Source organism: Rhinolophus sinicus, linkage group LG05, assembly GCF_036562045.2.
Source record: "Rhinolophus sinicus isolate RSC01 linkage group LG05, ASM3656204v1, whole genome shotgun sequence".
Taxonomy (NCBI): Eukaryota; Metazoa; Chordata; class Mammalia; order Chiroptera; family Rhinolophidae; genus Rhinolophus; species Rhinolophus sinicus.
Genome location: NC_133755.1, coordinates 117,178,188 through 117,189,364, shown reverse-complemented (window position 1 = coordinate 117,189,364; position 11,177 = coordinate 117,178,188). Strand labels below are relative to the sequence as shown.

At 37.7% G+C, this 11,177-nt stretch overlaps 1 pseudogene; it reads right to left on the bottom strand.

Moving 5' to 3' along the window:
- Positions 1 to 1,788: 1,788 nt before the first annotated feature.
- LOC141571794 (trafficking protein particle complex subunit 4 pseudogene) lies at positions 1,789 to 5,572 on the bottom strand (annotated as a pseudogene).
- Between the last annotated feature and the right edge of the window lie 5,605 nt (positions 5,573 to 11,177).

Below are 11,177 nucleotides of genomic sequence, written 5' to 3'. Positions count from 1 at the left end.
GTGTCTGTTTTTGGCTGCACACCAGTAGCCATCCAAATGGCTGCAGCTCCCTGGCTAGAACCATCAGTAAACCAGGCATCTTCAGGTACTGGGGGCTGTCCTTCTCTGTAGGGCAAGGGCTCCAAATCCTCCCCTCTAGGCAGAGTGCTTGGCTCAGCCTGGGCTACAAGCTCCACAGGCCCGAAGACTTGCTGTAGCTCTGTGTTCAAAGGGCTTGAACTACGGGTGCTACATTGCTCCAAGTAGGCACCGCACTTGGCGAGGGTGGTGGTCTGTGCTACCCCCGTTTTGGGTCCCTGGGTCCAAGTACAGACCCATCCCTGGACAGGATAGGTTGTTTGAACTAACACCCGTGCCATCCCTATGATGGCATCTGTGGCCACTAGGGCTGTGTACGTAGCAGCCAGCTGTTTCTCTATTAGAGAGTAGCAGACTTCCTCTCCTTTCCACAATTGGGACCAAAATCCCACTGGCGACCGGAGACTCTCCTGCTGTTGCCAGAGGCCTCAACCATACCCATGTTGGGTTACGTGAACATCAAGTTCAAATGGGCAACCAGGGTCTATTATTTGCAGAGCCTGTGCCTGCTGCACTGCCCATTTTGTGGCAACAAAGTCTTGTTCTATAGCCTCTGTCCAATCCCATGAGGCCCCCTTTTTTTATCATGTTATACAAGGCTTTGCCATTTGTGCTAAATGGGGTACAAATGCCCGCCACTACCCCAGCAGACCCAAATAGGTCTGCAGTTGGGAGACCTTGGTCGGCCGGGGAAAGGCTTGTATTTTGTCAATGATTGCCTCAGGTATAACCTTTGTCTTACCCGACCACACAACACCCAAAAACTTGACGGATAAGCCAGGGCCTTGGACCTTTTCCTCATTCACCGCCCAGCTGCGTGACTTCAGGTGGCAGAGAAGAGAGGGAGCTGCTTGCTCTATACCTGAAAGAGAATCAGATGTTAGTAACGTATCATTAACATAGTGAAACAAGGCCACAGAGGATCGGTGATCCCACCCGGCCAAGACCTGGGCTACAAGCCCATGGCAGACAGTGGGGCTGTGTGAGAATCCTTGCGGAAGTCCACTGTCGCCTGTCCCAAGTGAAAGCAAACCGCTCTTGACACTCAGGTGCAATGTCAATGGAGAAAAAGGCATTTGCCAAGTCCACCACGTAGTGAAACATTCCCAGGCAGACAGTCAGACCATCCATCAAATCGTGAATTGAAGGCACTGCAGGGTGCAAAGGTGATGTCACCTTATTTAACTCCCTATAGTCCACAGTCATTCACCAGGTCCCATCTGGCTTCTTGGCAGGCCACACTAGGGAGTTAAAGGGACTGTGGGTCGGCCTCACAATATATACAGAAAAGCGGATGGCGGATTGCAGTTAGCAAGTGGGGTCGGTTGGCGGAGAAGCGGATGGCAGTTTGCGGATCCTGTGGCTCCTGCTTCCTGTGTCTCCAACCCAGCCGCCAGCAAGAATATAGTGGTATGAACCCCCTACCTATGGCTCTGTGGGTGTTCCTTTTGGCGTCGCCATATCCTGCATTCTTATATGGGGAGCGGGACTAGAGACCCTGCATGACACCGCACATGACAGCATTACACAGACTAAAACAGTTGCATAAATCAGCCTTGAATGTGTTTCCTCTTTAATCAGATTGTTAACTATTTAATGGTAACACACACAACACAATTATTTTTGTTAAAAAGTTTCTAAATTCTCAAGAAACCTTTAGCTAGTAAATGCAGAACCTACTTGCCACACAATATTATGTTTGTCCTCAAACTTATTTTCCCCTGTTTTGTAAATACAAATATTCTTTTTTGAGATCAAAGGAATGTTTATTACAGCATTTATGGACCTATTTCCTCCATAAATAAAGTTGTACAGAGTTAGAAAGTAGGACCCTGATAGATACAGGAGGGAAGAGAGAATGGTAATAGGTTTGGGGATCAGTACACGTCATCAGACTTAGCATCCTCCCATTTTCAAGTGTACAAACAAGGCTGCTGGGATGTCCATTGGAGTGGAAACAGCAGGGCCTCTGCTGCAGCTCTCTCAGAATTTGGTGGGGGTCCAATGCAGGTTCAGTTTATTACCCAGGTCCAAAAGTTCCAGGCTTCTCTGCCACTTCCAGGGCTAACTTCAGGTTGTATTCAAACAATTCACACCTGATGGGCAGACCCAGGGAACCTAATGGTTTCTTGGAGGCAATGTCTGAGTAAATTTCATAAATCTTTCAGAGAAGAAAATTATTCCAGCTTGCATAGGGTCTGCCAGCACCACAAACTTGATCCTGTCAGTGTCTGGAAGCAGTCTTGTTTGAATAGGTCTTTCTCCCTCATCTCAATGCCTCAGCTGCCCTGTTTGGAGACAGCTGGGAGCAATTTTTCGAACAGCGAGTGGAACATGGAGGCCAGCATGAGCTTCTCATTGGAGGTGAGGCAGGCTGGCCGAATCAAACGGACGGTGGGTACTTAACAGGGTGGCCCAGGTACTCCAGCACTTCTTTCCCATTGGCTGTGTACTTAGCGTTCATATCTAAGCCACTGATGACCAGCTCTGTAGAGGAGAGGGAAGGGTCAATGAATCCCCATCCAGGGGATTCCGCCCATGTGCAGATATTCTTTATGCCTCTCCAGAGAAAACTATGAACTCATGTCTTTGATGGTATTTATATATTGCGCCTTGTCATCTCGTACTCCCACCTTCAAAAAACAGAAAAAATATCATAAAAAACATGCACACAGAGGATAAACTTAACAAATGCATACTCAGTTTTCCTACATTGTTCTATTTCTAATAAGACCATTACCCAAATCTGTAATTCAATTCAAGCTAGACCAGAATCCACAGAGAACTTGTGTAGCCCTACAGCAACACACCCTCCCCTCTCTCTACATGCTTGCACTAGAAATATATTTTACACTGACTCTGCTTCTAGTCTGCAGCTAGAGGGTGTGATGAAAAGACATTACTGGTTTGAGCATGCTTATACTGCAGAACAGAACATAGTTATACGAACAAGAAAACAGCAATACTTAGTAATATATGAGGTACAAAAGTGGATGGAGAGAGTGTTGTAGAACCTGAGAAGAACGAGCGACTACTTGGACCACTGCTAAGTCTCAAAGAACATATATAGGTCAGAAGAAAAGACTGGAATAAAGGAAATAATTTTTCATATGGGGGAATTCAGCTTGAACACAAGTAGAAAAGTAGAAAAAGAATGATGTGTTTAGGGAAAATAAAATGAATGGATAATCCTGGCTTGTTGTAGAGGGCCCATAGTAGGAAGGAAATGGAGATTTTAATATGACTGAAACATGTGATGAGGCTGGCTTCTATATTTCATAAACTTTTTGTCAGAAAAAAAAGAAGTTGATAAAGACAAAGAAGTAACTCCTATCATATTGACTATTTTAAAAGTTTCTATTTATGAAAACTGCGTAACTCAGGAGTGATCCTGTTGGAAAATAAATTCAAACAATATCTTCTCTGAGCAAACATCTCTTGATGACTAAGTTGACCTCGGAGGTGACTTTGTGTGGGCTTCTCTGTTGATTGCCACTTTTAACTGAGTCATTAACTGAGTCACTAGGGCACTGGGGTTTTATTTTCACAGCGCAGATCACACAGGATGCTTCACAAAATGTATCCAACTGATCAGAATCCCTTAAAATGACTCATAGGAATCAATAAATGATGGACAGGCAGGGATTTCCTAATAGGTAAATATTTTCTATGTTCTGACAGACTGTATGGTGAATGGATGAAAGGATAGATGTCTCAAAAGAAATTTAGAGATAGCTCTTCAGACATAAGATGAATCCAACTATGGGGCACAGAGCCAACAAAGTTGTAATTTGTTGTAACTTGAAAACTATCAAGGGCATGTAGAAATTTTAAAATAATCTCAAATATCATTTGCTTTTATGTCAGTTTGCTGTGACTTAAATATTCTGTTTGGAATATTCAGCTTTAATATAAAAGATTTAGTAGATTCAACATTAATATCAAGAGCAGATAAAGTGTTTAGGTTAAAAAATTCAATGATTCAAGCCATTTAAATGAATATTTATAAAGCACCTATGTTGTATAACCCACTGTTTTTTGTTTGTAGATAAATAAAGATGGGCAATATACCATTCCTTCCCAGGAAATGTGCAATTTAATGATAGGGAAAGGAGTCATTGCTTATTCTAATATAGGCAGAATGTGATAAGAGCCATAGAGGGCAAATCAAATATTATGGAATTACAGACAGTAATAGTGGTAGGAGAGGAATCGTGGAGAAAGAGGAGGGAAGAGAAATTTTTTGTTCTGGGTCAGGCTCTTCACTAAACATTGTATGCACATGATCTCATTTAATCTTATTAATAATTTTAAGCATTATTGTTATATCAAAATTATTTTTTTTAATGAAGAATCTGGGACTTGTTGGCAGTAAGTAACAAACTCCTACAATTGGAACACTCACATACTCAGATATTTCTGACTTTAAAAGTGCTTTTTAAACACTGCACTACACTGCCTCCTAGGGGAAAATTTCATGGAGATTATAACCTCACTTACATGAGGTAAAGATGAAGATAAGAGCGTTCTCCAAAGTCACAGATATGAGACGGATCAGTATTTGTCCAGGAAATGCTAATAGTAAAATCGACTCAGTGTCAGGTGTATGATATTGGGCAAGAATATAATGCATATGCTTTATATACAGAATAAAACATAAAATGGACTGGCAGAGCCTCAGTCAAGTCCCAGGATAGAAGCTTGGATTGACTATGTGCATTGAGGCTCCTTTCATATGGAAATATGAATATTTGATTTACCTTTTTGATGATTTTCAGTGAATCAGCATCTCCCCCTTTTTTTAGAACTCATATCCACATTTTTATGGTAAATACAGCATTTCAGAATGTCTTAAAACAATGTCTTTTCAAATTTCCCAAAAATGGATTTGATAAAGAGAAAGAAAAAAGCATAACAAAGAAATCACCATACTATTCAATTAAGCATCCTCAGCCAGTGATTTATATTGTGATCTGTCAAACATAATTTATTCTATGTTAAAAATCTTTCCCATAATGGATTTAAAAAAAATCTCAATGCCTTTCACAGTAGCACAGTTCATCTTTTCTTTGTGCAAATGTACAACCCATGTGCTTTTCCAATCCAATAAAATGTGTTCCTCCTTCCATATATGGATGGTTGAACATATCAATCATTAAGTACTTTGTTAGTTTCTCTGGCTTTAGATTTCTGTAGAAATTCCATCATCACCAGGTACTCTACCAAATGCTAGTAGCAATAATTTAATGACTTTGGTGATGTTCCAAGCCCAGTGTTTGCTTTTCTTTGAAGAATCATAATGGAGAATAGAATTATCCTAGTTTTCTGGATTATTAAGTGCCAAATAGTCCTGCCCATTGCCTGGCTTATATCGTTTTCCAGTCTCAGACATGACTTGCTGATTACTTTCAAGTCCTTTATAGGATTGTGTCTTTCGTATCAATCTGCCTCTGAGAATCACTGAATGTGAATTATTTATAACTTCTGAGATCATTTTGGTCTACTTCCATCATTTTAGAGAAGAGCAATCTGATAGAAAGACGAAATGATTGACAATAACCTCTCAGCTGGTCAGTGCTCACTTAGAACTTGAACCTGGGCTCCCAGCCCAACTATGTTACATTTCTCTTTCTAGCTCCCTGCCTTTCTTGAAGCTCAGGTCATGTTCTCACTATCAAGTCTGTTATGCCATAAAGGTTTGTTATTGAATGTATGAATTAGGTAAATCAGAAAATAACTTATTTTGCCCCCAGTTAAAAAAAAAATCAATCTTACACTAGTAAAGTTGTAAAAGGTACATAATAAACATATATACTTTTCCCTTAGGGTCATCAATTCTTACTATTTTGCCACATTTTTTTCCTTCCTTTCCTTCCCTCTTTCCTTCCTTCCTTCTTTCTTCCATTCATTCCTTCCTGCCTTTCCTTTCCTTTTCTTCCTTCCTTCCCTCTCCTTCTCCTCCCTCCATCCCTTCCTCCTTCTCTCTCTATATATATACACACATACATATATATGAAACATATACATATGTATATACACACAATATAAAGGCATACATATACAACATATGTATACCTAAACATATATGTTGATAAGTATGCATATATTATTTATTTTCTCTGACTCCGAGAAATAGATTCAGACATCATGGAAACTTAAACCTAAGTACTTCACTGTGCCTGTCCTCCTCCGTGTGCCCCTCAATTCTTGTACATCACCACAATACAATTGTCACACTTAAGAAATTTAAGCTGATACAATACTATTACCTAATATGTAGTATTTATTCAAATAACCACTTATATCCCAGTAACATATCTTATAGCTATTTATTTTTCCTTCCAATTCAGGATCCAATCAAGAATTGGTTATCATTTTTCCTTAGTCTTCTTGCTTCTAGTGGAGTTCTACTTTTGTTTTTTTAAGTCTTTCATGTCATTGATATTTTTGAAGACTCTTGGTCTCTTGTTTCACTGTTTGGAGTCATCTGATTTTTCCTTATCATTAGAATCAAGTTAAATATTTTCAGCAGGAACACTACCAACGTGATACTGCATCTTTCTCTGTGCATTAATTCAAGAAGCACAAGATGTCAACCTAACCCATCATTGGTGATATTAACTCAATCATCCAGTTAAGATGATGTTTAAGTGATAAGAGCTTATTAACTGGTTAAATATGATCTGGATTCTAAGTTTATTATATAGTACCTATCAGATTGTCCATAGATTTAGATTTTTCTATTCTATATATTTTAAAAATTAAAAGTATTGGTTACATAGTGAAATATTCCATCTTTATCATCATACATCGTACCTCAAGACTAAATTTTTGAATCCTCACCTCCTTTCTCTATATCAAAGTTTAATATATTCTGAAGTTTGGATTTCATTATTTATATGCTTTCTGACAACAGTTATTTCAGTAATTTTACATGGCTTTATGTACTGTTGTAGTGGAAAGCACGTCTTTCAAGATCATTTATTTGAGTAGCATTATTTCTACTAATCCAATAAACTCAAACATCACTAAATGGTGAATATGTTAACCACGGCTGCAGTCATGGCACGTTAGCCCACTAATAATATGTTTTCATAAATTTAATATGCAAGATGTGCACGATAAAGTAAGTCGTGTTGTTTTAATGTTGCACTAAACATCAAGCAATTGAGTTATAACATTTTGTTAAACTCTGTGATTCCAATTAACAATTAGCATAGGCATTGAAAACACCAAGAATTATTGACATACAAGCACTTCGACATCGCTGAAGTGTTTCCCATGGGGAATTAATTATCTCTCATCAGTGTTATATTTTGACCTGTACTTAGTCTAATTGAATTACATTCACTTGAATCTGATAACTTGAAGTTTTGATAAAAGATAGCACCTTAATATTACTTGTAACCTCATTCCAATACCATGTTGCCTCGGATAACCTTGTTTTGCCAGTGTTTAATTAGCAGTGCCCAGCACCATTTTGCCAAAAGGAAGTTATCCAAAAAAAGAAGATATCCCCAAGAGCTGTGGTATTTATCTTGCATCACACTAATTCTCTTGCCAAGATGGCTATCTTTCATTCAGGCTGCTTGCCATCGTACATTCCATGCGTCAGCCTGAATCCACCTCTTCAACACTGACACATTTTTCTTGATCTCAGAAATTGATCAAGGTTTTCGCATAGGATAAGAAATTAATATTTTTCAGAGTTATTTTTCTCCTTTAGCAAAGGCTAGGACTCTAAAAATGATTAATTTGTCAGTAAAATATGATAAATTCTGATTTTATGCTTTGACCAAAAAAAATATACCAACTTGGAATGCTTTCTCTTAAGATTTCTAACTAAAAATTGCCAGTAACTTTTTGTTGTTGTTGTTGCTTGCTTCCATTATCTTACTTGCTAATATGCCTCACTGAAGAAAGGGCATTAAGTGAGGCCATGTGGGAAAGCCACTGACTGCTGCATGCTTCTTGTGATGTACGTGCGTCTCAGCACCAGGTACCATGTTATCCTTAACAGTCGTATTTCAATAGGACTACCAGGGATGCTCTGCTGTGGGTGTTAACTAAGAAGGAATCACTGCAAACACTTAATAATCTGTCAAGTTCTCATAAACTGTTGCTAAAACATAATGTTCCCATGTGATATAACTCCATAACAGAATTGAACAGGCTTAGAATAATTTAATTTCAAAATTTGGAAGTGTTATTTAGTTTAATGTTTCTTAAACCTGAAACATAATCAGAGTCATCTGTGGAGCTCTTTTAAAATAGATTATCCAACCTCAGACCTACTGACTCAAAATCTCCAGGAACCTGTGTTTCATTTGTAAAATTTGTTTAGCCTTCTACATAAGTTAGGAATGACATAAGGCCTACCTCGATGGGCACAACTTTTTTCATATGATACTTCACATGGGAAATTATCCTATTAATTGGCACACTTGGATAAAGGGCTGGGGCATCTCCAGGAACTCCAAGTTCCAACCAGTTGCATCTAGGCTGAAAGGAGTATAATTGCACCTCCTTAACACAGCTTTGGCTCATTGGTCTATTCAATAAACCAGATTAGCTAACGGGAAAACTTAGGAGTAGGAACAGTCTGGAGTAAGAATGCTCACAGAGCAACATGATCATTCAATTCTACAATTGTTTCTGTTTCTGTTTTACTCTAAGAGAGAATGATAGTCAAAGGATTCAAAGAGAAATTTATAGCTGATGGATAATGTTGGAAACATGTACTCATTAGAGTTCTTTACATATCATTATTTATAAGAATGATAGAAACACAGCTCACATTTGGAAAAACAAAATTAAGAATTTATCAATCTCCTTCTCCATATCTGGATTCTGTTTTCCACTGAAGGGCTTTATTTTCAAACAAGCTCTTTCCACATAACCTCAAGATGGCCACTGGCAGCTCTAATGGGAATAGAATGGGGGAGTGGGGAGAGAAAGGTGATGCCCACACTAAAATGACGTTAGGTACACCACTGCACATTTCTACTGAATAGAGAATATATTACTACTTATCATTTGGTACCAGTTTAAGCACAGCCTTGTGGCTGATAAGGAAAAGCAGAGCTGTCCTTCAGGTTCTTGTTAACAAAGTAGACAGGGCTCCTAGAGCAATGGTTGTCCAGGGAAAGTTTCTCTCTCAGATGATTTAGACTGCTAACTCAAGACAAACCTCAGGATATTTTCAGGATTAGGTTAAATCTATTATAATATTACTATAAATGCATCTGTGCTTTAAATTTTCATTTATTTCATATAATATCATTGGTTCTTTAATGAGAAATATTTTATTATAGAATACATATAATAAAATAGAAAGCATGCCACACTTTCTCTGAAAAATCTCATTTTATGGTTCACAGGGCTGTAATCAATGCATCAATATCATCCTTGTGGTTACTCACCCCAATTAAAGGTAATTTATAAAAAAGGGAATATTGAACTTTCTGAGGACTATTTTTGCCTACATAAATGTAAAGTAGCATTAAATATTACTTGACCTAACAGAGTTCTCAGTGGATAAACAATTGAGCTGCTTTTAACTGCACTGTCTTCACAGGCCACTCACTGTGCCTGGAAGACCCCCACCAGGAGGATGACTCCCAACCTCACCAGGTCAACTGCAAGGACACAGCCTTATAAAGGAGTCAGAGCAAACCAGGAGACCATTAATGAGTCAGAACTGTCTGACCTTGTTGGTTTTTGCCATGATAATCTGAGTACAGGATGGTACAGAATGTAATTTGTATACACTTATCTAATAAAACAGAATACCTAAGATGACTCACAATGAATAAACAAATTATTCTTGGTTATTGAGTTTAAGTTGTATTTTTAGAGAGATACGTAATGTTGATATTTGTGATGACTTCTTCTAGTTTATCATTGTTACTTAAGGTATCTTTGTAAAGCATATATCAATTGAAAGTGTTCTTATGAGATAATATCAGCAAGTACTAGTGAACCTGTTTTAAAATTTCACTACTAAACTCTCCTTTGTGTTTTGCATGTGGCAGTACAGACTCGCTAAGCAGATCCAGAATCAAATCCCAGCTGAGTGTCTTTGGCTAAGTCATTGAGCTTTTCTAAACCTCAGTTTCATTTTCTATAAAATGTGATCCATGAGCTATATAATAGCTATAATAATATTACCTACATCACAAGATTGAGAGAACTAAATTAGATAATACCTATAACTTATTTGGCATCATGTATAACATACATTGCTTTTAGATATTGATATTATAAGGCTATAAATATTCTTGAAGTAAAGCTACATCTAAAATAGTCATAAACAGTAAAAAAAATCTTAGTGGTTTCAAGCATTTTCACATGCATGCATTAATTCACATTATTCTCCCCAAAATTTCATAAAACAAACCACTCAGGAGACTGGGATAGATTAAGATTAAGTGACTTTCTCATGGCTTCTGTTTCTACAAATTCCATACTTTTATCACTCTATAGCTTTGTCACCCAAGGTTTGTGAAAGTCCAGCATTTTGTCTAAAATGAAGCAACACAGCTATTAAGGAGTATCATCAATCCTTTGTGATCCAATAATATTGCATTATACAATGATGTAAAGCCTCTCTTTTTCCATTTTTTTTTTCCCTTAAAATGTGGTACATAGAATACTAGACTTTTCTGGTACACTGATTTTAATATAGTCAGATAAAACATGAGAATGTTTTTGGTCCGATGTTATCTTTGCCACTTAACTGTAAGTGTTAGAACTACATTAACTTTTAACTCTTAACTTCTAACCTCATTTGGGAAGATACCAGTAAGTCAAACATGAACTTAAATTCAAAACTATAGGTTGGCTATCTATTTTGAGAAACACACATTGATAGATATTTTTAAAGAAATGGTATCACCAAAATCCCATCTTGAAATAAAAAAATAGTGACAAAGAGTAGTAGTAGAGAAAGAATTGCAGAATCTGAGGAGGCTTGCAGAGGAAGTAGTATGAGTTAGTTGAATGACAAACGGGATATTTTTGAGTGAATATCAACTTAGTGTCTGGATTTAGACCAACTTCTATTCCCATCTCGTTGTGTGATCCTAGTCAAAATGCCT